General features: G+C 36.3%; 1 protein-coding gene and 1 non-coding gene across 2 annotated transcripts in view; both read left to right on the top strand.

Moving 5' to 3' along the window:
* The window catches only part of IL1RAPL1 (interleukin 1 receptor accessory protein like 1), a 674,106-nt gene that overhangs the window by 487,442 nt on the left and 158,911 nt on the right, over window positions 1–27,753 (top strand). The window lies entirely within an intron of this gene.
* Window positions 14,264–14,370, top strand: LOC133053242 (U6 spliceosomal RNA). The gene has a single exon (XR_009692175.1). It is a non-coding gene; the product is annotated as a U6 spliceosomal RNA (small nuclear RNA).

Here is a 27,753-nt window from a genome sequence, read left to right as displayed (position 1 = left end):
TTGCCTCCTTCACTGAGAAATTACAACAGTGTTATCCATCCAGAGGCACTGACTCTGAGAAGTGAAATGGAAGATAGCTTTCTCTTATGCAGGATCTTATAAGCCACTCCAATTTCTGATTTTCTTCATTATATTGCATTGTATTTTAGCAGTATTAGTTTGAGCCACAACGCACACAACCATAAGAGGCTGAGAAGATTAACAAGAGATCATCTACTTCTTCCTTCAATTCAACTTCCTTTCAGACAACTCATCTTGGTGATTCTCTTTTTTTAAATTACTTTCCTTCCTTTCAGCTAGCTACTCCCATGATTAATCTATGAGTATACGGTCCATTGTAATTGGTAATGTGATTGTTAACATGTAGTTGGCAATATGATTGTTGTTGCTGCTGCTGTTTAGTTGCTCAGTCATGTAAGACTCTGTGACCCCGTGGACTGTAGCCTGCCAGGCTCCTCTGTCCATGAGATATTCCAGGCAAGAATACTGGAGTGGGTTGACATTTTCTTCTCCAGGGGATCTTCCCAATCCAGGGTTCGAACTTGGGTCTCCTGCATTGCAGGCAGATGCTTTACCATCTGAGCCACCAGGCAATGTGATAACCATGAGCAATTACTGTTGCAGTCATAAAAGACTTAATATTTTGTGAGTATTTTTATTCTCAATCAGTATCACAATTACACTTATTATATTATTATACTTAATACACTTTTTGCTTATTGTATTTACAGTAATCATCATGATCAAAAGTGATCCACTGATTCTTTCAGGAGGCACTCAATACATAGTTGGGGAGTGAGTGAATAAATGTAATGTTGGAATTAAAATGCTTTCTAAACATTTCCACAAAACCCTTCATTAAAAAACATGGGGCTGGGAGGAGCGCAGGGTTGGAGGCTATGTACCAGAACAGTTATATCTTTTTTCCATCGCATGAGATCCTGTCCTCATTAAAATACATATAATATGTAGCTATTGCTCCAAGAGGACCTGCTGTGTCCTGTTGAAATTACCCTTGCTAGTCTGTGGATTAACTACCAGCAGGGGAGAAGAAAGCTTATGTTTGTTTGTACCTGTGTTTAAATGACTGAAAAACAGAAGTAGTATTGATTAACATTCTGCTTTTAAAAGTATAATTATAAATTTGACAAAGGAGCAGCTTTATTTTTAGTGTACTTCATCTGTGTGTTATGAATGGTATGTTCAGGTCATGCTTTTTTTTTTTCTTGCATTCATTTTCCATTTTTGTGGAATTGGAGCAAATTCACCCAATGTATTGGTGAAATTTAAAACTGTACTTGAAAATGAAAGAAGGCATTATTTTTAAAGAGTATAAATAAATCATCAAAATTTTAATACTGTTCCAAAAACAGTCTATAAACATACTTACCTCAGTCTGTTGTTTCCCCAAGTAGATGCTTTAAATTTCAGTTAGAACAACTAACCAGACCAATGTGTCCATTCAGCAATTTTCAGGTTCGTAGAGCCAACTTTGTTAAAATCCTACATTTAGAGACAGGTGGTAGATCCATGGGATCTTCCCTCGTGGCTTAGATGGTAAAGAATCCGCCTGCAATGCAGGAGACACAGGTTCAATCCATGGAAACCTACCAGATTAACCAAATTCTGTCAAATGTACCAACACTTAGTTGCAAATAAGCACAAAAACTGCTGCTGAGCTTAGGCCTTTAAGTCTTAACTCTCAATCTGTAGGAACTTCTAGTCACCATGATAAACAAGAGACATTCATCATGAGGACAATCAGCCCACTGTCCATTTAGATCAGAGGACATAATCTTCCATGAAATAGAGTAGAGGGCAGACCAAAGAGAGTTTAGATCTAGACTTAGTGCACTTATCTGAAGGTATTAGTCTCCTGGTATTGCCAAGGACTTGTGCCTTATTCATGGTAAGGCCCATAAAATCTCCCTAGCTATCTGAACATCTTGAACACCACTTATTTCATCAATGAATAATTATTTTGAGCATGTCTTTTTTCAATTCGTGAAACCTCTAGTGTAGCTTTTGATAATGATACTTGAAATTCTTATATAACCATTTTTAAAGTGTGAATTTTTATTAGGGAACCAAAAATGCTCTCCACCTTAGATATGAATCAAAGTTAATTTATAGATACATAACTCACAAGGAAGTGAATTTTTTTATTAGTGTAGCATTTTAAATTGAATTGGAGGATAATTGCTCTACAATATTGTGCTAATTTCTGCTGTACAGCAGAGTGAATCGGCTTGCTGTGCTTAGTCGCTCAGTCCTGTCCAACTCTTTGTGACCCCATGGACTGTAGCCTGCCAGGCTCCTCTGTCCATGGGGATTCTCCAGGCAAGAATACTGGAGTGGGTTGCCATTCCCTGCTCCATGGGATCTTCCCATCCCAGGGATCGAACCCAGGTCTCCCATGTTGTAGGCAGATTCTTTACCATCTGAGCCATCAGGGAAGTGAATCAGCTATAAGTATACGTATATCCCCTCCTCCTTTAGTCCCCCTACAACCCCCCATCCCACCCCTCTAGGTCACCACAGCATACCCAGCTGAGCTCCCTGCGCTATACAGCACCTCCCCACTAGCTATCTATTTTACACGTGGTAAATATGTCCATTTTTACCATGTCATTGCTACTCTCAGTTCGTCCCACCTTCTCTTTCTCCCGTGTGAGAGAGAGTGTGTGACTTGTGTCCACAAGTCAATCCTCCATGTATGCATATTTATTCCTGCCCTGCAGATAGGTTCATCAGTTCCATCTATCTAGATTCTGGAAAGCTCTGGCCTCTAATATTCGCATATGGTTCTTCGATATCCAAACCTCAAGTCATATGTCACACTGCTTTGAGACCTTCTCTACCACCTTCCCTCGGTTATCTCAGCAACACCCCCAGCCAGGTACTCTCTACATCCATACCTGACTTCTATTCTCCAGAGTATTTTTCACCAACTAGAAGTTTCTTATTTGTGTTGGTTGCTTTTTGTCCTTGTACTGTAAATATAATATAAATTCAGTAAAATCAAGGATCTTGCCTCTTTTCCACTCTATTTTATATAATTTGGCACATAGTAGGAGTCCAATTTGTTGAATAAAGGAACGAGGTCTCCCACCTGGAAAAGTTCTTCTTTTAAGAAAGGGAGAAACTTGGCTGATTCATGTCAATGTATGACAAAAACCACTACAATACTGTAAAGTAATTAGCCTCCAACCAATAAAAATAAATGAAAAAAAAAAGAAAGGGAGAAACTATGTGACTTTTTCCAGTGTGGTTGAGGTCCTTGGTAATATGCTGACTTGCGAGAGCTGTTCTGAGGGACCCAGAAAATGGTCCACCATATTTACGTCCAATTCTGACTATAGTAACTACCCAAGGAGTCACCAGGGCACCAGTAGGATCACTCTGAGTCTTCCCACTCCCTCAGCCCGCCCTCCTCATCCTTCTGTTTGATAAATTACTACAAGAAGAAGAAGCTGCTGCTGCTGCTAAGTCGCTTCAGTCGTGACCGACTCTGTGTGACCCCATAGACGGCAGCCCACCAGGCTCCGCCATCCCTAGGATTCTCCAGGCAAGAACGCTGGAGTGGGTTGCCATTTCCTTCTCCAATGCATCAAAGTGAAAAGTGAAAGTGAAGTTGCTCAGTCATGTCCGACTCTTAGCAATCCCATGGACTGCAGCCCACCAGGCTCCTCCACCCATGGGATTTTCCTGGCAAGAGTACTGGAGTGGGTTGCCATTGCCTTCTTGGCAAGAGGAAGAAGAATGGTATCATATTCAATGACAAGGATGGCCAGTGCCCATTTGCATATTTCCAACGAGAATCCAAAGCCACTGACTCAATCTCAGAGCCCTGGAGCAGTGGTTCTTAAAGTGTGATCCCTGGACCAACAGCATCACCACCACCTGGGAACTTGTTAGAGATGCTCATTCTAAGGACATGCAGAATCTGAAACTTTTAATTCTGTTCGAGCAAGCCCTCTGCTAACATATGAGATCTCTTGTGCTAGGGCAATACTGCCCAACCTCTGTTGCACTTTATGATCACCTGAGCCACCAGGAAAGCCCCTTATAGCCACCTCAATTTGGTTCAGTCACTCAGTCGTGTCCGACTCTTTGCAACTCCATGGACTGCAGCACGCCAGGCTTCCCTGTCCATTACCAACTCCCAGAGATTACTCAAACTCATGTCCATTGAATCGGTGGTGCCATCCAACCATCTCATCCTCTGTCATCCCCTTCTCCTCTTGCCTTTGTTTCCCAGCATCAGCATCTTTTCAAATAAGTCAGTTCTTCACATCAGGTGGCCAAAGTATTGGAGTTTCAGCTTCAGCATCAGTCCTTCCAATGAGTATTCAGGACTGATTTCCTTTAGGATGAACTGGTTAGATCTCCTTGCAGTCCAAGGGACTCTCAAGAGTCTTCTCCAACACCACAGTTCATAAGCATCAATTCTTCAGTGCTCAGCTTTCTTTATAGTACAACTCTCACATCCATACATGACTACTGGAAAAACCATAGCTTTCACTAGACGGACCTTTGTTGGCAAAGTAATGTCTCTGCTTTTTAATATGCTGTCTAGGTTGGTCATAGCTTTTCTTCCAAGGAGCAAGCGTCTTTATTTCATGGCTGCAGTCACCATCTGCAGTGATTTTGGAGCCCCCCCAAAAATAGTCTGTCATTGTTTCCACTGTTTCCCCATCTATATGCCATGAAGTGATGGGACCAGATGCCATGATCTTAGTTTTCTGAATGTTGAGTTTTAAGCCAGCTTTTTCAGTCTCCTCTTTCACTTTCATCAAGAGGCCCCTACCGAGAGCCACCTACCAAACTTTAAAATTTCTCATGCCTGAGCCTCTCTGCTAGAGGTTCTGATTTAGTTGGTCTGTCATGGGCCAGGGCTCTGTTTTATTTTTAAGTTCTCCTAGGTGATGATGATAGATCTCCCAAGTTTAGAGCACTCCCCTAGTATGGGAGCAGGGTAATTTCTAAGGATTTATCTTAAGTACTTGGCAGACGTTCTTCCTGGAAAGGAATATAATTTGGGATTCAAAAATTGTTTGCCTCACAATTTTACAGTAGGGCAGAGGGGAAATGACTTGGCCTAAAACACAGCATAAGGTTATAAATGCTAGTATTATATAGCCTCATCCAAAGCATCAATTCATAGGGAAGCATATTAAAGCAATGTAATGTTCAAAACCAAGTTCCGTGGTAAGCATCCGCTATAATAGAATGACTTATTCCAGAAGGGAAGTTTCATTTCAGGGAGCTTATCATGATATCAAATATGTTTTGAGTTAATGAAAACGCAGGAAGCACCAAGTTAATAGGGCAATTTTAAACCATAAAACCTAATTTAACTGCACTAAGAATGACAATGCTCCACACAAAGGAAGTTTCACAACCTGATTGATCAAATGGAGAATTACTAGGATGCTTTGTGGCATTTCTTTTGAAGAGGAAAAGTTGGCTGGGAGAGGCAGGCTTCTTTAGAATATGGTTATTTACTTCTTAATTAAACACAGAATGATTAAAAAGAGATTTCACTTTAGAAGGCCACAGAACTGCTTGTTTAATAAAATTGTTGTAAGCCTTGAGACTCATTTTCATTTTAGTATTAATTCCTTATGTTTGTTTCAAAAATATTTAAATAGAGGTTCTTCCAGTTCAGTTTATATATGGGTTTTTTACTTGTTGTTAGAAGTAAGAAAACATTTGAATGATGGGAGAAAATGTGTTTATTCTCATTAAAAAAAACCCTTATTTTGTATAATACTGAAACTATCCCTTCTGATATACATAACTATATTTTAGCTGCTTAATTTCAAATTGAATTATTTAGTTGAAAAATTAAAAGTCAATACTAATGAAACTGAGCTACTTGTTTTCCTCATTTTATGGATATTTTATAAAATATAAAACCAGCTGTTTCATTATGATTTTCCTGAATTGAATCTCCTTAAGGGCTCTGCTGAAATTATATTTGATCAATAGTTCTTTTAAAACTTCTATAAAATTTTCTTCTTAGTAGTATTCTCTTTACGTATAAAAACTGATACCACTGTTGTGTGTTAAGACTTATGTTAGATCTTCTTAGTTCATTAGAATGCCATATTATGGTTTCCAGAACCAATTAGGCCAACTACTAAACAGAATATAAAAAGTGTGCTGCATGCAACAAGTGGTGTGCTACAAGTGGTTCACTTTTCTAATTTTGTAATTAGTTTTGGAGCATAATACATTTAGAAAGGGTGAGTAGTTGAATTTAAGGTTAAAAGAGTTTAAATTAAATATTACACATTTAGTTCCTCATTCACACTAGGTACATTCCCAGTGTTCAATTGCCATATGTGACTAGTGGTTACTATATTGCACAAAATATGGAACATGTCCATCATCCCTGAGTTCTACTGAGCAGTGTTGGATAGGCCTGACTGTTAGAAATATATTTTAAAAAGCATTGCTTTCTGGAATGTAATAGGATAATTGTAAGAATTCTTAAATAGAATCAAATGAAATATTCGATAAGGAAATATTATGCCACATATGGACTATCTCTTAAAGCAACTGACCCTCTAGAAGAAGAGCCCTGAGTGCATTGCATGCACCATTTCCTATCAGAGTTGGTCGCCTGGAGCTGTTGGACATCTCAGCTCTGTAACTAGGTCATAAGGGTTTTGAAGGCCACATCTTTTAACCAGTGTCCTCACAGCACTAGCACCCGGAAAGAGTGTTGTGCATAAAGGGGGCACTCAACGAATTATTACTAAAAGCACCAAAGCAATGTAAAGCAAGGAGAGACTCATAAATAGTGACTGTGTACTTGAACACTAGTTTGTCTGCTGACCCAATCCAGCACTCCACTGTATGGTCATGCTGAACATTACTAAGCCGTGTCCTCCTCTGAGTCAGATGCTTCATGGTACAGTCACAAAAGTAATGTTCTCTCAACCACTCCCTGAGCTAGAAGTTACCTACACCAATACAGAGCTCCTATTCCCCATCATAACCTCCTTACACTCAGTCTAGAACCAGCCACTGAACATATACTGGCTCACCCTGTTTCCCTGATTTAAGTATTCACCTTAAGTTGCAATATGGCTACCTCCAAAAAGTTGACCCATCTTTAATTGTCTCTACTGCTTTCCTTATTATGGGAGATTGATACTCCAAATACACACACACACACACACACACACACACACACACACACACACAACCACATGCTCACTCTCTCTCACATATACATAAAAGCAGTGATGAACTCTCTCCCCAAATCAGTAATATCATTTTATTTCAAAATATTTGCAATGTGTAAATTTCACAAGATGCTGACCTTTCATTTAAAATTTAATTTAAGAAAGATTCTTCAGAAAAAAGTAATCTTTGACTGTTAGTTTAAAACCTTCAGAAGCACACACAAACAGCTTCATTTCTAGATTCAAGCAAGGCAAATATTTCCAAGTATTTTCTAATCTTTTTATGATTATATAACTCAGAATAGCATATCTCTTTTCCCACTAGACTGTATGTATTGAAAAGGTACTGAGATTATTGCAAAAGAAGGTAGGATTGGAAATATTGACATGATTGTGGTCTGAAAATCTTCTCTTAATACATCGCATGTGTTTTTGAGACAGATGTTTGGAGGACATGTTTTTTAGGGTGGAACCAGCAGAAGTGTAAAGCTATGGCTGGACACCTGTTAAGCCCTTCCGTGCCATCTGCTTACAGGAATGTACACATGACCTTAAAATGGCTGCTACTTTTGGAGGTCATTTACTAGGGTTGAGACTATACCTCCCACAACCATGAGACTTAAAAAGAGATTTATCTCAGAAGGCAATGTTGTCTCTAAGCATGAGCTTCATTTTATGAGCCGAGCTCAAAGTCCCTGACATTTAGAAACGAGAGTGTGTCAGTGTGAGGTTCTTTTGAATAACCCTTCTTGGTTTTATCAGCTTTGTAAAATGTTACTAAGTACCAGTATTCAGTTTATGAAATGTTTTAACTGTTGAGAATGTGATGTTGACCAGAAAGGATAGAGTCTTTAGCTAAGATTGATCAAAGATAGTTCAGTGAGTGACTGTTTTAAAAGTGGAGTGGTGGTGGTGGTGTTTGATGGTTTTGAAGAGAGATAAAAGGATTCCTTAGTTGTTGTTTTAAGATAAATGTTCATTTTTATGTCTTTTAAAAGGTTTTATGTCATAACATTTTATGTTTGGAATTACAATGAATTAAGGAAATGTTTTTAAAAATATTCATTATTCATAGTTAAGAGAAATATAATTCTGCTATCTAAAAAGGAATTTAATGACTTCCAATACATCTTAATGTTAAACAGTTACATGATCATGAATAGTTCTTGGAAATTTTATGAATGAATATCCCAAGAATATGCATGTTTCTGTGTGTACAGATATGTTTGTCTGTGTTTGATTTAATGGAAGCCATGGACAAATTACTATCCTGTTTATTTGAATAACTTGCTCAGTGTAAGAATCACTGAAAGAAGGCATAGAAATGTTTAATAACTAGCTTTTAGTAGACTCATCAGAGAAGAATTGTGATAGAGGAACTGAGAGTTTAAAAAGCAAGCTTGGTAATGTCCTAGATTGGTCTATATAAGAAAGAAAAAATTAATTTAGCTTTTAAAATTATAATAAAATTAATAGCAATAAAACACACCAATGATTCTGAAACTACCTGAGGTCAAGTACCAGGTTTTTCTGTTTTGTTTTGCTTTCATTTCCAGTTCCTTAAGGACCAATACTTCAGTAAAAAAAAAAAATCATAAAAATCAATAACTAGAAATGGTAATTTTTTAAGAAAACAAAGCCATACAAAAATAGCCAAGGATTTTTATTGTTTCATTCAGAAGATGTTATCAGAATGCTATAAAAGTTATTAAATGCTTACCTTCACTTTATATACTTCTTTTATGGAAGAACAATAAAAACAATTTGTAGACTAACTCTGGTCTGTGGCCACATTTTAAATAGAATTGCTCTACAGCACCGTGTATTAAACTGAGTACATGGGTATATTCTCAGGGAGTTATGAAATACCTGCAGAAAAATAGTATATATTTATATATTAGGTATATCATATTTTATTTTGGTGATAATATTAAAAATAGTATAAGTGCATTCTTTATTATCTGGCTGACCAGAAAGTACCAATGCATGATATAAGTGTTCACATCTGTGTTTGTGTTTTCAATCAAATCGGCCACAAGTAATATTCTAAATGTCAAGGTCTGATGAATAAAGACAAGAGGATAAATAAAGAATGTGATATTTTGGAGAGTCACTTTTATTAAATGGGAAATCTGGGCCTTGAATCAAAGTATTTTAATTCCAACTTTAATGTGCTTTATTTTAGTTTTAATACAAATGCATACCATAAATGAATTGATTTATGGGAGTCTTTCATTTTGAAGCAGATTTTATCACTTCATACCATATGACAAAGTAGTAAAACCAGACCCTTAATTCCACTGTTTTTCTATCACAACTTACATAACATTTTCCCCTGTACTACTTTTATTTGTATAATTGCACATTTTAATGCAAAAGTAGAAGCCAATAATCAAATATTTGTGAAATCCATCTTTGACTCAATGAGGAAGCACATTAAATGTAAATATTAGAGGCATGGCCCATATTCTCGAGGTTTTTAATTTTCCTTCTTTTTGGGGGTATGTAGGCCAAGAAGAGTTACAGGCATGTAAATGCAGACTAAGATCTTATTTATCAGTAGCCCAACTTATGTATTAATATTTCATAACTAAATATACAAGGAATTCAGAGAAGAGGAGGCTCAAGCTCAATTTGAGCTGACTTCGTCAATGGTAGCCTCACCAAGGAGCCTGACCAAACTTCAGTATGAATTGTGTTTCCTTCCTTTAAAATAAAAATAGATGTACAGTTGACCCTTAAACAACACAGGTTTGAACTGCACAGATCCACTTATACACAGATTTTTTTCAATAAATATGTACGACAGTGCTACACGGTCTGTGGTTGGTTGAATCTGTGGATACAGAAGCAGGGACATGTAGGATTCACTGTAAAGTTATATACTAATTATTGACTCTGTGAAGGGTCAGCACCCCTAACCCCTGCCTTGTTCACAGGTCAACTGTATATTATGGCTACTTGAATGATTTTCTAACACTGAATATCTGAACATTAATTGTGATGTAAAAAATAAACTAAAAACTTTTGTAGGTCCCACTAATTTAGTAATAAAGTGAAGTGAAGTCACTCAGTCATGTCCGACCCTTTGTGACCCCATGGACTGTAGCCTACCAGGCTTCTCTGTCCATGGGATTTTCCAGGCAAGAGTACTGGAGTGGGTTGCCATTTCCTCGTCCAGGGGATCTTCCCGACCCAGGGATTGAACCAGAATCTCCCACATTGCAGGCAGATGCTTTACCCTCTGAGCCACCAGGGAAACAATAATTTAGTAATAAAGACTCTGACAATTAGTTATTTTCCTTAATGATTGCAGAAAACTGAATATTAGTTAAATCACAAATCTTTTATTCGTAGATGAGTTTTCAGTATTTCTACTTTTTATATAATGTCATCTCCCAATGACAAAATATTATTTAGTGAAGGATTTGAGATCATACTAAAGTTATTCAGCATTCATTGCAATGGTACATGGTGAAATATGCACTTCCATTTGTGTAATATGTCAGTCACCATTTCACCTTGACAAAGGGAACAGCAGTAAACATTTATCAGTGAAGAATTCCCAGGGTCACATTGTAGCAGATGAGTTGGGACTGATATAGCTTCCCCAAATGTCCCATTAAAATAGCTACACATAAACATGTGCTGGTGTGCGATGTGATGTGCTTGTGTAAATGTTTCCATTTAGGGAACTGTCCAGCATTAGTACTAAAAATACTCCACTTACTTTGTGCATATGCCAGGCCTGAGTAAATCGTTTCTCATTGGATAAAGGGTCTATACCTAACTTTTCTAAATAGTATCTATTAAAATTGTTCTATATTATAAGAGAAAGGTAAGATTTTCCTGAAGGTTCAAAGTAGCAACATTTTTCTGATAATATGTTCCCACTAAAAGAGGTGAAAAGTTTAGAAGATATTCTAGGTGTCCTCAAAAAGAAGTAAGAATACATGATCACTATTAATTAAAAAACTGGGAACCCTAGGGAGAAAATTTAATGATGAAGGGCAGAGATGCAAAAGAACCTGTTAAAACAAGAAAGGAATGAGAGGAAAATCAAATGCAATGAGGAATCTAAAAGCTGCATTTAAAGGTATTATAATATGAAATGACAGAGAAAGCTGAACAAATTGTATCAATGAAGCAATGTCTCCAGAATACAAAGTAGAATAAAAATAGATAAGAGAATGAATGAGTTGTAGGGGGCAGAAAATAGATATATAACCTCATAAATACATCTGATTTAGATGAAGAAACCATAGAATCAAAAAGTGGTCAGTATATTTGCAACAAATAATTACAAAGACACGATAATGGGAGTGACGTAGTCTAGGAACACTGCCGCAGTTCCTGAAGCAGTCTTATGACCTAACTTCAGTGCTGCTCTTCCATAATCAGAGACATTCTTGCCCCTCCAGGGACCCACCCAATGGGCTAGGCAAAAGTCATGCCTATGGGCACCCCTGGTAATAGGTCCCAAGACATGACTGTTCCCTGAAGCAGACTTGAACATGCAGAAGAAAACTCAGTGACTCCAAGACAAGTCATTTGAAATTATCCAGTTGGTTAAAAAGAGTGAAAAACAATGAAAAAACTTACATGACTTATCGACCACCATCAGGATAACCAGTATATGCATTAAGGGAGCAAAAAAAGGAACAGAGAATGAGAAAGGGTCAGAAAGCTTATTTAAAGAAATAATGGGGAACATTTTCCAAAATCTGGAGAAGGAAATGAACATTCAGTTCCATGATGTTCAGAGAATCTCTAGTAGGCTGAACTCAAGACAACTTCAGTGAGACACTGAGACACATTATATTGTCAACAATCTAAGACAGACTTCCAGTTTCTGATTCCACACGTAAGGAACTTGGAGGATGCCCCTCCATCCTCACAGCAACTAAAACGCTGAACAAACTGAAAAACCAACAGCTCTTCATGGGTCCACCAGAGAGATGAAGAAAGAATAAAGACACACACAAGGAAATACAAAAGAGTCATGGCTCACCAGAGCAGAAACTCATGAATAATAACGGCTACAGAAAACAGTGCTGGGTAGGAAAACTTGAACGATAACTAACAAAAAGTTATCTTGTCTGACCACAGTGGTATGAAACTAGAAGTTAATAACAGGAGAAAAGATAGGAAGTTCACAATTATGTGAAAAGTAAACAACACACTCCTGAAAAACCAAGGGAATAAAAAAGAGAAGTGAAATTAGGCAATACTTGAGATGATTAATCATACACTGAAGAGATATTTGCCCTCCCATGTTCATTGCAGCATTAGTCATAATAACCAAGATATGACAACAACCTAAGTGTCCATCAGTGAGATGAGTGGATAAAGAAAATTATACATATACACACTGTATGATTATTCAGGTGTAATAAAAAAATCTTGCTAATTGCAACAAATGGATGAACCTGGAGAACATTATGCTAAGTGAAATAATCCAAAGAAAGACAAATACTGTATGAGCTTACTGCATGATCTCATTATGTGGAATCTAAAAAAGTCAGATTCACAGAAGCAAATAGTAGAATGGTGGTTGCCAGAGCTGGGGAGTGGGGGAAATGAGGAGGTATTGGTCAAAGACTACAAACTTTCAGTTATACAGGATGAATAAATCCTGTTGTTCAGGTTGTTCGGTCATGTCTGACACTTTGCAACCCCATGGACTGAAGCACGCCAGGCTTCCCTGTCCTTCACTATCTCCTGGAGCTTACTCAGACTCATGTCCATTGAGTCGGTGATGCCATCCAACCATCTCATCCTCTGTCGTCCCCTTCTCCTTCTTCTTGTCTGACAAAATGTGGTCCACTGGAGAAGGGAATGGCAAGCCACTTCAGCATTCTTGCCTTGAGAACCTGATGAACAGTATGAATAAATCCTGGAGAAGTATTATATACATCATGATGACTGTAGTTAATAATATTCTATTGTGTACTTGGAATTTGCTAAGATAGTGTATCTTAAGTGTTAGCTCAAAAAACAGGTAACTATGCAAGGTGACGGAGAAGGCAATGGCACCCCACTCCAGTACTCTTGCCTGGAAAATCCCATGGATGGAGGAGCCTGGTAGGCTGCAGTCCATGGGGTCGCTAAGAGTGGGACGTGACTGAGCAACTTCACTTTCACTTTTCACTTTCATGCATTGGAGAAGGAAGTGGAAACCCACTCCAGTGTTCTTGCCTGGAGAGTCCCAGGGACGGTGGAGCCTGGTGGGCTGCTGTCTATGGGGTCGCACAGAGTCGGACACGACTGAAGTGACTTAGAAGTAGCAGTAGCAGTATGCAAGGTGATATATGTTAATTAGCTTGATTGTGGTAATCATTTCACAGTATATATGTTTATCAAAACATCATGGGAACTTTCCTGGAGGTCCAATGGTTAAGACTTTGCCTTCCAATGCAGGGGAGGCAGGTTCGATCCCTGGTCTGGGAGCTAAGATCCCACATGCCTCATGGTCAAAAAACTAAAACATAAAACAGAAACAATATTGTAACAAATACAATAAAGACTTTAAAAATGGTCCACAATAAAAAAAAACCTTAAAGAATAATGTTGTACACATAAAATACAAGTCTTATTTATCAATTATGTTACAATAAAGATGGGGGGAAAATATGGGTCTAACTTAACTCATCTTAATATGAGTAGACAAGTCAATGGATAGGACAAATGACCCTGAATTAAATAAATAAAAATATAAGTATTAATATATACACAGACACACATATATAGAGACATAAATATATGTGTGTATTTTTATATAATAATTTAAGGAGCTTATATGAAAAATGAAACCATAAGACATGTGGAAAAGTTACTGGTTAATGAGTCTCAAGATAGATAACAATTTTCCATGATTTTTTTATTAAAAAAGAAGAGAGATGGTACTCACAAGAGAAAAGATTTTGACTACATTAAAAATAACAAAATCAAAAGATAAAAAACTTAATGACTAGCTAGGTTAAGTATATTCAACAGGCAAGAAGGGATTGAATTTCTAATACAAAAATTGTTCTGTAAATCCACTTTTGAAAAGCAGCAAAGCTATGCTCACTTCAGTAGCATATATACTAACATTGGAACGATACAGAGGAGATTAGCATGGCCCCTGTGCAAGGATGACCCACAAATTTTTGAAGCCTTCCATATTTTTATGAAAGAGAAAAACCTAAAACCCAGATTACTGTACCCAGCAAGGATCTCATTCAAATATGAAGGAGAAATCAAAAGCTTTACAGACAAGCAAAAGCTCAGAGAATTCAGCACCACCAAACCAGCTCTTCAACAAATGCTAAAGGATCTTCTCTAGATAAGAAACACAGAAAAGGTTTATAAACTCGAACCCGAAACAACAAACTAAATGGCAATGTGATCATACTTATCAATAATTACCTTAAATGTGAATGGGTTGAATGCCCCAACCAAAAGACAAAGACTGGCTGAATGGATGCAAAAACAAGACCCCTATATATGCTGTCTACAAGAGACCCACCTCAAAACAAGGGACACATACAGACTGCAAGTGAAGGGTTGGAAAAAGATATTTCATGCAAATGGAGACCAAAAGAAAGCAAGAGTCGCAATACTCATATCAGATAACATAGACTTTAAAATAGAGGCTGTGAAAAGAGACAAAGAAGGACACTACATAATGATCAAAGCATCAATCCAAGAAGAAGATATAACAATTATAAATATATATGCATCCAACATAACACCACAATATATAAGGCAAATGCTAACAAGTATGATAGGGGAAGTTAACAGCAACACAATAACAGTGGGAGACTTTAATACCCCACTCACACCTATGGATAGATCAACTAAAAGGAAAATTAGCAAGGAAACACAAACTTTAAATGATACAGTGGTCCAGTTAGACTTAATTGATATCTATAGGACATTTCACCCTAAAACAATGAATTCACCTTTTTCTCAAGTGCACATGGAACCTTCTACAGGATAGATCACATCCTGGGCCATAAATCCAGCCTTGGTAAATTCAAGAAAATTTAAATCATCTCAAGCATCTTTTCTGATCACAATGCAGTAAGATTAGATGTCAACTACAGGAAAAAAACTATTAAAAATACAAACACATGGAGGCTAAATAACACGCTTCTGAATAACCAACAAATCACAGAAGAAATCAAAAAAGAAATCAAAATATGCATAGAAATGAATGAAAATGAAAACAAAATAACCCAAAACCTATGGGATTCAGTAAAAGCAGTGCTAAGGGGGAAGGTTCATAGCAATACAAGCCTACCTCAAGAAACAGGAGAGAAATCAAATAAATAAATAACCTAATTCTACACCTAAAGCCACTAGAAAGAGAAGAAATGAAGCACCACAGAGTTAGTAGAAGGAAAGAAATAAAAAATTAGGGCAGAAATATATGCAAAAGAAACAAAGGTGACCATAGCCAAAATCAACAAAGCTAAAAACTGGTTGTTTGAGAAGATAAATAAAATAGACAAACCATTAGCCAAACTCAACAAGAAAAAAAGGGAGAAGAATCAAATCAACAAAATTAGAAATGAAAATGGAAAAATCACAACAGACAACACAGAAATACAAAGGATCATAAGAGACTACTATCAGCAACTATATACCAATAAAATGGACAATTTGGAAGAAACGAACAAATTCTTAGAAAAGTGTAACTTTCCAAAACTGAACCAGGAAGAAATAGAAAATCTTAACAGACCTATCACAAGCACAGAAATCAAAACTGTAATCAGAAATCTTCCAACAAACAAAAGCCAAGGGCCAGATGACTTCACAGCTGAATTCTACCAAAAATTTAGAGAAGAGCTAACATCTATCCTTCTCAAATTCTTCCAGAAAGTAAACTTCCAAACTCATTCTATGAGGCCACCATCACCCTATACCAATACCAGACAAAGATGCGACAAAAATAGTAAACTACAGGCCAATATCACTGATGAACATAGATGCAAAAATCCTTAACAAAATTCTAGCAAACAGAATCCAACAACATATTAAAAAGATCATACATCATGACCAAGTGGGCTTTATCCCAGGGATGCAAGGATTCTTTAATATCCACAAATCAATCAATGTAATACACCACATTAACAAATTGAAAAATAAAAGCCATATGATTATCTCAATAGATGCAGAGAAAGCCTTTGACAAAATTCAACATCCATTTATGATAAAAACCCTCCAGAAAGCAGGCATAGAATGAACATACCTCAACATAATAAAAGCCATATATGATAAACCCACAGCAAACATTATCCTCAATGGTAAAAAATTGAAAGCATTTCCCCTAAAGTCGAGAACAAGACAAGAGTGCCCACTCTCACGACTACTATTCAACATAGTTTTGGAAGTTTTAGCCACAGCAATCAGAGCAGAAAAAGAAATAAAAGGATTCCAGATTGGAAAAGAAGAAGTAAAACTCTCACTGTTTGCAGATGACATGATCCTCTACATAGAAAACCCTAAAGACTCTACCAGAAAATTACTAGAGCTAATCAATGAATATAGTAAAGTTACAGGATATAAAATTAACACACAGAAATCCCTTTCATTCCTATACACTAACAATGAGAAAACAGAAAGAGAAATTAAGGAAATAATTCCATTCACCATTACAACGATAAGAATAGAATACTTAGGAATAAATCTACCTAAAGAAAAAAAAGATCTATGTATAGAAAATTATAAAACACTGATGAAAGAAATCAAAAAGGACACAAATAGTTGGAGAAATATACCATGTTCATGGATTGGAAGAATCAATATTGTCAAAATGACTATACTACCCAAAGCAATCTATAGATTCAGTGCAATCCCTATCAAGCGACCAAAGGTACTTTTCAGAGAACTAGAAAAAATAATTTCACAATTTGTAAGGATGTACAAAAAACCTCGAATAGCCAAAGCAATCTTGAGAAAGAAGAATGGAACTGGAGGAATCAACCTGCCTGACTTCAGGCTATACTACAAGGCAACAGTCATCAAGACAGCATGGTACTGACACAAAGACAGAAACATAGACCAATGGAACAAAATATAAAGCCCAGAGATAAATCCACACAGCTATGGACACCTTATCTTTGACAAAGGAGGCAAGAATATACAATGGAGAAAAGACAATCTCTTTAACAAGTGGTGCTGGGGAAACTGGTCAACCACTTGTAAAAGAATGAAACTAGAACACTTTCTAACACCATACACAAAAATAAACTCAAAATGGTTTAAAGATCTAAATATAAGACCAGAAACTATAAAACTCCTAGAGGAAACTATACAACTCTTAGAGGCAAAACACTCTCTGACATAAATCACAGCAGGATCCTCTATGACCCACCTCCCAGAGTAATGGAAATAAAAGCAAAAATAAACAAATGGGACCTAATTAAACTTAAAAGCATTTGCACAATGAAGGAAACTATAAGCAAAGTGAAAAGACAGCCTTCAGAATGGGAGAAAGTAATAGCAAATGAAGCAACTGACAATTAATTAATCTCAAAAATATGCAAGCAACTCCTGCAGCTCAATTCCAGAAAAATAAATGACCCAATCAAAAAATGGACCAAAGAACTAAACAGACATTTCTCCAAAGAAGACATACAGATGGCTAACAAACACATGAAAAGATGCTCAACATCACTCATTATCCGAGAAATGCAAATCAAAACCACAATGAGGTATCATCTCACGCTGGTCAGAATGGCTGCTATCAAAAAATCTGCAAACAATAAATGCTGGAGAGGGTGCAGAGAAAAAGGAACCCTCTTACACTGTTGGTGGGCCCACTGTTGGTAGGCCAACTAATACAGCTGCTATGGAGAACAGTGTGGAGATTCCTTAAAAAACTGGAAATAGAACTGCCATACAACCCAGCAATTCCCACTGCTGGGCATACACACTGAGGCAACCAGAATGGAAAGAGACACATGTACCCCAATATTCATCGCAGCACTGTTTACAATAGCCAGGACATGGAAGCAACCTAGATGTCCATCAGCAGATGAATGGATAAGAAAGCGGTGGTACATACACACCGTGGAATATTACTCAGCTATTAAAAAGAAGGCATTTGAATCAATCTAATGAGGTGGTTGAAAGTAGAGCCTATTATACAGAGCCAAGTAAGTCAGAAAGAAAAACACCAATACAGTATATTAATGCATATATATGGAATTTAGAAAGATGGTAATGATGACCATATATGCGAGACAGCAAAAGAGACACATATGTAAAGAAGAGACTTTTGGACTCTATGGGAAAAGGCAAGGGTGGAATGATTTGAGAGAATAGCATTGAAACATGTATATTATCATGTGTGAAACAGATCGCCAGTCCAGGTTCAATGCATGAGATAGGGTGCTTAGGGCTGGTGCACTGGGATGACCCTGAGGGATGGGATGGGGAGGGAGGTGGGAGGGAGGGTCAGGATGGGGAACACATGTACACCCATGGTGGATTCATGTGACTGTATGGCAAAAAACACCAGAATATTGTAAATAGCCTCCAATTAAAATAAATTTAAAAAAAAAAAGAAAAGAAGCAAAGCACATAATTGAACAGGTTAAAAAATGATAAGAATAAATGAAATGGTCAAGAAATTTATGGACTGTTTTCAACATCATGAATAATTTGGTAATCAAAGATATGCCAATCAAAATAAGATTATAATTTTTCCTGATAGTATTATCAAAAGTTTTGTAAGATAGACACCTTCATATCCTGCTGCTAAGAGTAAGATTAGTAAAACTTTTGTGCAACACCAACAGGGAATTTTAGGTCTAAAAATTCACAAACATGATCTAACAGTTAAAATACTGGGAATATACCCTTAAGAAATTAATTAGATTCTTACAAAGACTTATGTAATAGGAGCTTTGTCACAGTGGTATTTATAGTAGCAAAAATTTAAATTACCCAAATCACAAACAATAGAGTAATTATGCCATGATCATTCAATGAAAATTTAAGATGCCTTAATAGTATGTTGTATGGTAATTTACTTTTTTCTAATAAGTGAGCTGTCCCTTTTTTTTTGGATTAGGATTTTTTTTTAATATGATTTCACGTACAATCTTAACATAGGAGATAAAAGCAACATTGTATTAGGGTAAATTTATTTAATGATTACTAATCTTTTATAATTTATAGAGTTGCAATAAGGCTCATCATATTATTGTCAGTAATGTTCCATGTGTGTCTGAAAAGCTTTTGTGTTCTGAAATTTTTGGATAGATTAGCTCAAGCTAGTTGGTTGCATATCTCAAACGTTATATATTGTGCTAATTTTTCTTTTTGTTTTTGCCTGCTGTATCTATCAGTTGGTAGGAAGAATTTTGAAAACATTTACTCACTGGCCTCTTTGTGTATTTGTCTTCACAATCTGTCAAGTTTTAAAACATTATGTATTTTGACAGTTTATTTTGAGATGCATAGTTTTATAGTCTCAGTATGTATTCTAGATACGTCTTTCTGATAAGGTGAAATTCTTACTATTATATGGTGGCCTTCTTTATATCTAATAACACCTTTTCGTTAAAGTCTATTTCATGTATTATTAATATTGGCAGGCCAGCTTCATTTTGTTTGTATTTGCTATATATGAATATTTTATATACCATTTTGTGCACTTTTAATTTAGATGTGCCACTTATGAAGACACTTAGTTGGATTTGATCTTTCTGTTCCTGTCTGAAAATCTTTGTTAACTATAATTTTTAGTTCATTTTTAATTGGTATTTACTGGAAAAAATGAACAGATTCTTAGAAAAGTTCAATCTTCCAAGACTGAACCAGGAAGAAACAGAAATTATGAACAACCCAATTAGAAGCACTGAAACTGAAGCTGTGATAAAAAATCTCCCAAGAAAACAAAAGTCCAGGACCAGATGGTTTCACAGGAGAATTCTATCAAACATTTAGAAAAGAGCTAATGCCTTTTCCTTCTAAACTCTTTCAAAAAATTGCAAAGGAAGACTTCCAAACTCGTTCTACGAGGCCACCATCACCCTGTTACCAAAACCAAACAAAGGCAACATAATAAAAGAAAACTACAGGCCAATATCATTGGTGAACATAGATGCAAAAATCCTCAACAAAATTTTAGCAAACAGAATTCAGCAACACATCAAAAAGCTCACACACCATGATCAAGTTGGGTTTATTCCAGGAATGCAAGGATTCTTCAGTATATGCAAATCAATGTGATACACCATATTAACAAACTGAAAGATAAAAACTGTATGATAATCTCAATAGGTGCAGAAAAAGCCTTTGACAAAATTCAGCACACATTTATGATTAAAACTCTTCAAAAAAATGGGCACAGAAGGAACCTACCTCAACATCATAAAGGCCATATATGATAAGCCTCCAGCAAACATTTTTAATTGGTATTTGGAATCATCTCTACCATATTTTGTGCTTTCTATTTACCTGACATTTTTTATGTATCATTTTGCCTGACTTCTTGCCTTCTTTCATACTGAGTTTAGAAGTTTTATACTTTATCTCTGTTCTTTCCATTATATCCTAAAAATTTGCACATACACTTAATTTAGGGAAGTTTACTCCATCAGAAAAAAAGTAAAAACTTTGGAAGACTTTATTTCTGCTGCTTTTCTCAACTTTTCTTATTGCTGCTCAGTATCTTAGACTTATTTTAATCATGAAATGTGCATTGTTATTGCTTTATACAGACAATATTTGTTTAGGTAGGCACTAGACTGGAAGTTCCATGAAGGCAGGAATTTTCTTTGTGGTGGTTATTCTTTGCTATACTTCAAGTACTTAAAACAAGGCCTACCACATAGTCATTACTCATAAATAATTATTGAATCTGTTGATTGAATGTACTCAAGTATTTAACTTTTTTTTTTTGCATTATGCCTTCCTACATCCCTCTGTAATAATTTTATTAGTGTCTAAAGATTAATTCTTTATACGTTCCTTCAGTGAGGGTTAACTGCTACCAAATTCAGTCTGTCTGTTGTCTAAAATGTTTGTATTTCTCATTCATGAAAGGTACATTTAGTTCTAAATTCTTTTCAGCACAGTGAAATATTATTCCACAGGCTTTGACTTCCATTGCTGACTCTGAGAATTTGTTTGTAAGGTTCCATGTAAGTAATCTTGAAGGTACTTTGTCTCTTCTCTATTTTAAAAGTTTCCTCTTTATATTTAATTTCATATAATTTCATTATACATACCCTTCAGAGGATTTCCTTTTATTTATCCTTTCTGATAGTCATTAGTGTTCACGAATCTGAAAATTGTTATCTTTCATCTGTTATGAAAATTCTCAGATGTTATCACTTCAGATATAGGCCAGTCCCATTCTTTCATTCTTTTCCTCTTATGGAACTCTGCTTAGATTAAGACGTATCTTCTTACTTTATTCTCCGTATCTCCAACCCTATTTTATATTTTCCATGTTTTTGGTTTTCTTCTGCATTGTAGAATATATCTTTAAATCTAAATTTCAAATCACTAATTATTTCTTTAGCAGTTTGTAATCAGCCATTAACCTAAACATTCAATTATACAATCATTTTTATATTCAATGATAATATTTTTATTTCTGAAAGTTATAGTATTTTCATTTCCAAATCTACTTTGTCATTTTCCATAGTCTCTTGCTTCTTATTCATATATTCACCCCTTCCTTTTCTTTTCATAGCATGTTAAACATATTTTATACTCAGTCTTTAATGATTCAAATATCCCAGTAATTTGTTAGAAGTTGTTATCTATATTTTCTTCTGGTTCTCAATATGCTGCCTGGGAAGGGCTTCATGATGGAATGTTGAGTAAGTAAAATAATACACAAACTAATTGTTCACCTTATGATAACGATTTTATAAACATTCAAAGACAGAGAAGACAAACCAAAATATTTGCAATTGTTAGTTGCCTTAGGAAAGTGGAATTGCAGGCAATTTTTATTTTCTGTTTTATGCTTTTATTCATAGTCCATATTCTCTACCATGAATATGCATTCACTTCTCTCATAAAAAATATTTTAGAAAATGACTCAAAGAACTTTCCCAAATAATTCCTTTTATCTTTCAATAAGATGGCTTTTTAAAGAATTCTCTCTTAGAGGATTTCAAGCAGGTCAAGAAAATTGTTCCAAACTGCTGAGAGTCTTATGGTGAATGTGACAAGGTTATATTCCAACTTTTGACATGTTCATCATTAACGTTTCACTGGTCCCTGGCCTGTCTGAATGAAGAGATGAATTCATTAGAGATGGGTAAATAAAAAAGTGATTTTCTCTCTAAATTAATATAATGACACACTTTCATGATGAATTTTCTAAATCATTTCAGGTTATACCTTCCTCTCTGTGAGTTCAATTATCTTTGTCATAAAAAGCTTTTTTTTCCACAGACAACCTTTACCCATTTTTCATAGCCTAATTTAACTATAAAGCTGTTAACATCCCATTTTAAAGCTGATGATAAATTGCCTTTTAACCTATTTGAAATTTTTGAAATTAGGTGGTATAATATTCATAGATATAACCTTACCAATTATGAGGAGAAAAAAAATGAAAACATAAATATGGCTTTAACCTTGAAACCTGACAGGCGTTTGGGTAAGAAAGAGATGAGCCTTTTCATGTATTTAAATTTGTCTAGACTCATAGCCCTGTGTGTCCCTGTTATGATTAGACCTTCTTAACATTTGTCTCCTACTAAATGTGTGGGAAACATGTTTCCTATTGTTGGTGACTCAATAAGAGAATTGCATAATCTAACAAAGTTTCAATAATAAAGAAAATTAGCATTAGCATTTCCTGGTTATTTGTATATATGCTTCACACCTTTTTCTTTGTAAGTAATCAAAATAGTGTGAAAATTCAGACTGAGGCTTAGAACAACAGTGTCTCTTACCCTAAGTCTCTTAGAAAAAGTCCCTAAAATTAATCACAGTGGGCACCGTATCTTATATTTTAAATGAATACCTTCTAATACCTTTTTAATTATACCATGCCATCTACTAACCAAATCCATTATTCTGACATAAAATAGTAAGCAACTTATAAAACCATAAGAAGAACATCTTTTTAAAAGTTAATCTGTTCGGGGCTTTTATCTTTGTGAGCCATTATTTTCTAGCATTTTAACAGTTCATGTGTATTTCAACTATCAATGATGCATTATTTTGTACACTAGTTTTTTAAAAGGGCTTTTAATGTGTCTCTTTTTTCCTCCTTTTTCTGACATTTGCTTCTACCGCATGGTTTTTGTTGTATTTAACACTAAGCAGGTGTCTTAGGAAGTAATCCAATATCATCTTGTAAATGAAGTTCTGCAGTACCCTGTATGATAATATCATTTATCCTTCTGTCTTGTAACCAAGAACTTAGTGTGAGGGGTTTTATTATAGTCATTTATTCTCTCTCTGTCTCTGTCTCTGTCTCTGTCTCTGTCTCTGTCTCTCTCTCTCTCTCTCGCACATTTGAGAACCTTAAAGCCCCAATCAGGTATTTCAATTCCTACATGCCATATCAAGTATAGTTTGGGAACAGTGGGAGCATAGGACACATTGTCCATTTCTTCCTCTTTGTTTGGTGCACAGTATCTTTTGGCTTGAATGGAGTCGTCTTCTATTTCCTGCACCATTAGCCTAACATTCACTTCAGTTTCAGGGGTCCCTTAGCCTGCTTTGGTGGTACCAGCCTATCGGCCTCATAGATTATAATGCATCTCACAGTACGTATTTCTTGGTTGTCCCTGTATAATGTGGCTGATGAAGTTACACTTGCTTACCAATTTTGTAGAAATACTTCCCAGTTGATCTGCACTGTACCTATGGTTCATTCCCCTGGATTGGCAAAACCCTTAACTGGAAGGAGTGTGAGATAGAATGCATTTTCTTAGCACATTCTTGGTAGCAAGTTGGCTCTAAATGTGCTAATGCATATAGTGTATTTCTACACTGATGTCTCTATGGGAAATCCCATTTAATTTGAGTTACAAGTAGCAAAGATAACAGTAATAGCATAAATGCAAACTTCTCAGAACTTTTAGAGGACAAAAAATTTAGATGATTCCTAAGAATTAAGGTACTTTTGGCTACAAGTAACAGAAATTGATTCCAACTGACTAAAAAAACTAAAGAACATCTCACTTGACTGGAAGGAAGTTCAGTGGTGGAGTGGGCTTCAAGGCAGAGGGATTCAGCAAGATCATCAAGGGCCCCAGTGCTTTCTATCTCTCTGCTTGTAATTCCAAGTGTGGCTTTATCCTCTGTGTAGCAGGATGACTGCAGCAGTCCTCAGAATCATATCTACATCCAGTAATATCCAGGGGACATTTCTATGGCCATCTCATAGGGCAAGGAATTTTCCTTTTCTCACTGAAAGAATTCCCATTCAGGTCAAAGTGGAAACATATGCTTGTTCCAGAACCAATCATAGGCAAGATTACTCTTGAAAGAATCCCTTCCTAAAATTGGGGTGAGTTCAGTTTCCCTTGAGACCTGTGGCTACATGGAATTAAGGATATATTTAATTGAAATTGAGTTTCTAAGATACGAAAAAGTGGATAAATGAATGCTAAATAGGCAAAAATAGTCTCTACTACCTGGTTGTATCATTAATATTGGACCCTGAAAAAATACAGAGGGAAATGAGAGTCACTGTGGCTAACTTGCTATGATCAGCATGTGTTTTCTGAAGCATAGGTTGACAGAAAAGTAAAGGACAATGAGATTGCCTATCTTTTAGCCTGAAGCTCAAATAATTAATATAATTCTTTAGTGAGCAGATACTATAGCTTGGCTCACTCAACAGCCTTTCTATCCCCCTTTTCCTGTTCTTTAGTGATTGTAAAGTACTGTCCTTGATTTCACAGCCTCTCAAACAGCTTGGGTTGGCCATGAGCAGAGTTATGACCAATGAAGTTTAAGAAGAAGTCAAGGGAACAGGCTGCCTTTCCAGGAAATAAATGTTACATTTGGGTATGGTGTTCATAAGTTCAGTGTCTGCCTTGAAACCAGGGAAATAAAAGTCACATATTAAAGATGGTGGAAGAAGAAGGCCACTAGGGTCTCAATGGCATCCCTGAGCTGCTCGATGATGAGCAGCCCTGAACTATCTACCCTCAAACCGTGGGTCATGTGAGGAAATACCAGTCACAGTAGTAGCTGAAAGTGATAGTAGAAAATATAGATTATCCACATCATTTCTACACATGTATTCATATTTTATCTCACTGAATTTAGCCTCTTGTGTTTCCCAAAGGCCAAATTAGAGAAATTCCTTAAATAGCCTGTATCACAAATACCTTAACTAGTATAAACCCAGGAAACCAACTAATCATGCTCTTGGTGCCTAAACAGAGATGGTGACCATTTATATGAATAAAACTTTGCAGGTACAACTGCCACGTGAACCACCACAAGCTTCACAAGTCAGCAGTCCAGTTTGAGCCCACATGTCAGGCTTACTGAAACACTGACTGCAACTTAAGTGAGCAAACAACAGTTAATTATATTTTATCATGTAAACTGATCCTGAGATAGGTCTGAAAACATTAACATGCATGAACGGGGTTGTATGACATCAAGGAAATGAAGATTTATTTAAGGATACTTTGTTTAACAATAATATTTGAGCTCCATAACAGTCAAATAGTAAGCAGACGGTCTTTTTTTACTTGGTTAAAAGCACATTGCTTAGAAAACAGAACTTTTGATTACATGCAGCCAGATGATAAAAGATGTTAGCTGGAGGGAAATTTGTTTTCTACCAATACATAAAAAGTACCTTTAAAATACACCATTATGGCATGGAGAAACTATTTTTAGTTTCGTATTACAAACTCCTCAAGTACTTTTATACCACAGTTTCATTCCATCTGCCTCTCAACTCTTCCTACTGGGGCTTCTGCAGTCTGTTGAGGGTTTCCATTACCTTTGAAAAACAAAACCAGCAATCATTTTTCAAGAGACATTAATGTTGTCAGTATATACTTATTGCTGATATTAAGCATTCAATATATTACTGAATGTAATGCACACATAGACTACCTACTCATTGGGATAAACTCACATTCCCCCAAGAAAGACTTTAAAAAAGTTCTCCAGTATAAATATGATCTTAGGTAAAGTTGGGACAAAGAGGTCCCTGTGAGATATTATACCAAAATAGTTCCGTTAAAGGTAAGATTCTGCTATATTTGGAATCTGATTTCCATCAAGATAGCTCATAATTGTCTAATTTCCTACAGGTAAAAGAGAAATGGAAGAATGAATCTAGATAAACACGAAGGGGCTTTTGCCCATGCTCATTTATAAAGTTGGGCTTCCTTAGTGGCTCAGACAGTGACGAATTCAGTTGCCAATGTAGGAGACCCAGGTTTGATCTCTGGGTCCGGAAGATCCCCTGGAGAAGGGAATGACAACCCACTCCAGTATTCTTACCTGAGAAATCCCATGGACAGAGGAGCCTGGCGGCTACAGTCCATGGTGTTATAAAAGAGTTGGACATGACTGAAACGAGTAAACAACAAACAAATTCATAATGTTAAAAGTATTAAAATAAGCTGCTTCATGGTACATGGATAGTTTATTCTCCTCAGGAATACCAACCATTGACATCGTGTATCACAAGAGAAAGATGAAGTGTTCAGGATTCAATAATGTACTGGGGAATTTGTCACTAATAGATGTGTGTAAAATTCAAAGACAGTGACTTTTAAATGTTTATATTACTATTTTTAGCAGTGTAATCCTTTCTTGAAACCAGAGCTACAGAGAAGCCAGTGCAGAAGACAGATAAAAACAGAGCTTATGATAAAGCAGAGCTGGCATTTAAAGTCTGGCCTTCTTAGCTCACACATCCCCTGAGCAGGCTCCTGAGGCACCTCTGGAGAAGTATTAGAATCCATCATAAGGTCCCTAAGACATTTGAGACACTAATGTTTTCTCCTCTATCCCTAATCATTGTACCTATTTTAGCTTCCCCGTGGGGATGATTTACGTGGCCAAGAACTGGGCAGAAGGATCCCTCTCCTGGGAAATAGGAAGAGTCCTGAGTTCTAAACTGCACTTCCTATTGTCTCTCTAGTCCTCTTAAGATATCTGATTAGTGGTATACAGGGGGTGTCTTAGGGTTCTTTGGTATTTCCTAAGTGGAAGTTCCAACTCACACTTTCTGTTTTCATAGCTGTATAAAGTTGATACTGCTATCAGATGACTACACAATAGAGATCTTTTTTAAAATATTGGTTTACTTATTTGGATGTGCCAGATCTTAGTTGAGACCTGCAAACTCTTAGTTGTAGCATGTGGCATCTAGTTCCCTGACCAGGGATTGAACCCAGCCCCCTGCATTGGGAGCATGGAGTCTTAGCCACTGGTCCACGAGTGACCAGAGTTAGGTGGCAAACTTAATGCAGTTGTGAGGAGAGAGAACTTGATATGGCTGCAAGGGGGAGTGGGGATCTGCCCAACTTGACCTGTGACTTTTGATAAAGGGACACAACCAAACAAAGAATGCTCAGCAGAGAGCTGGGAAAAT

The sequence above is a fragment of the Dama dama genome, chromosome X, assembly GCF_033118175.1.
Source record: "Dama dama isolate Ldn47 chromosome X, ASM3311817v1, whole genome shotgun sequence".
Classification (NCBI taxonomy): Eukaryota; Metazoa; Chordata; class Mammalia; order Artiodactyla; family Cervidae; genus Dama; species Dama dama.
This window is presented reverse-complemented; position numbering and strand designations above follow the sequence as displayed.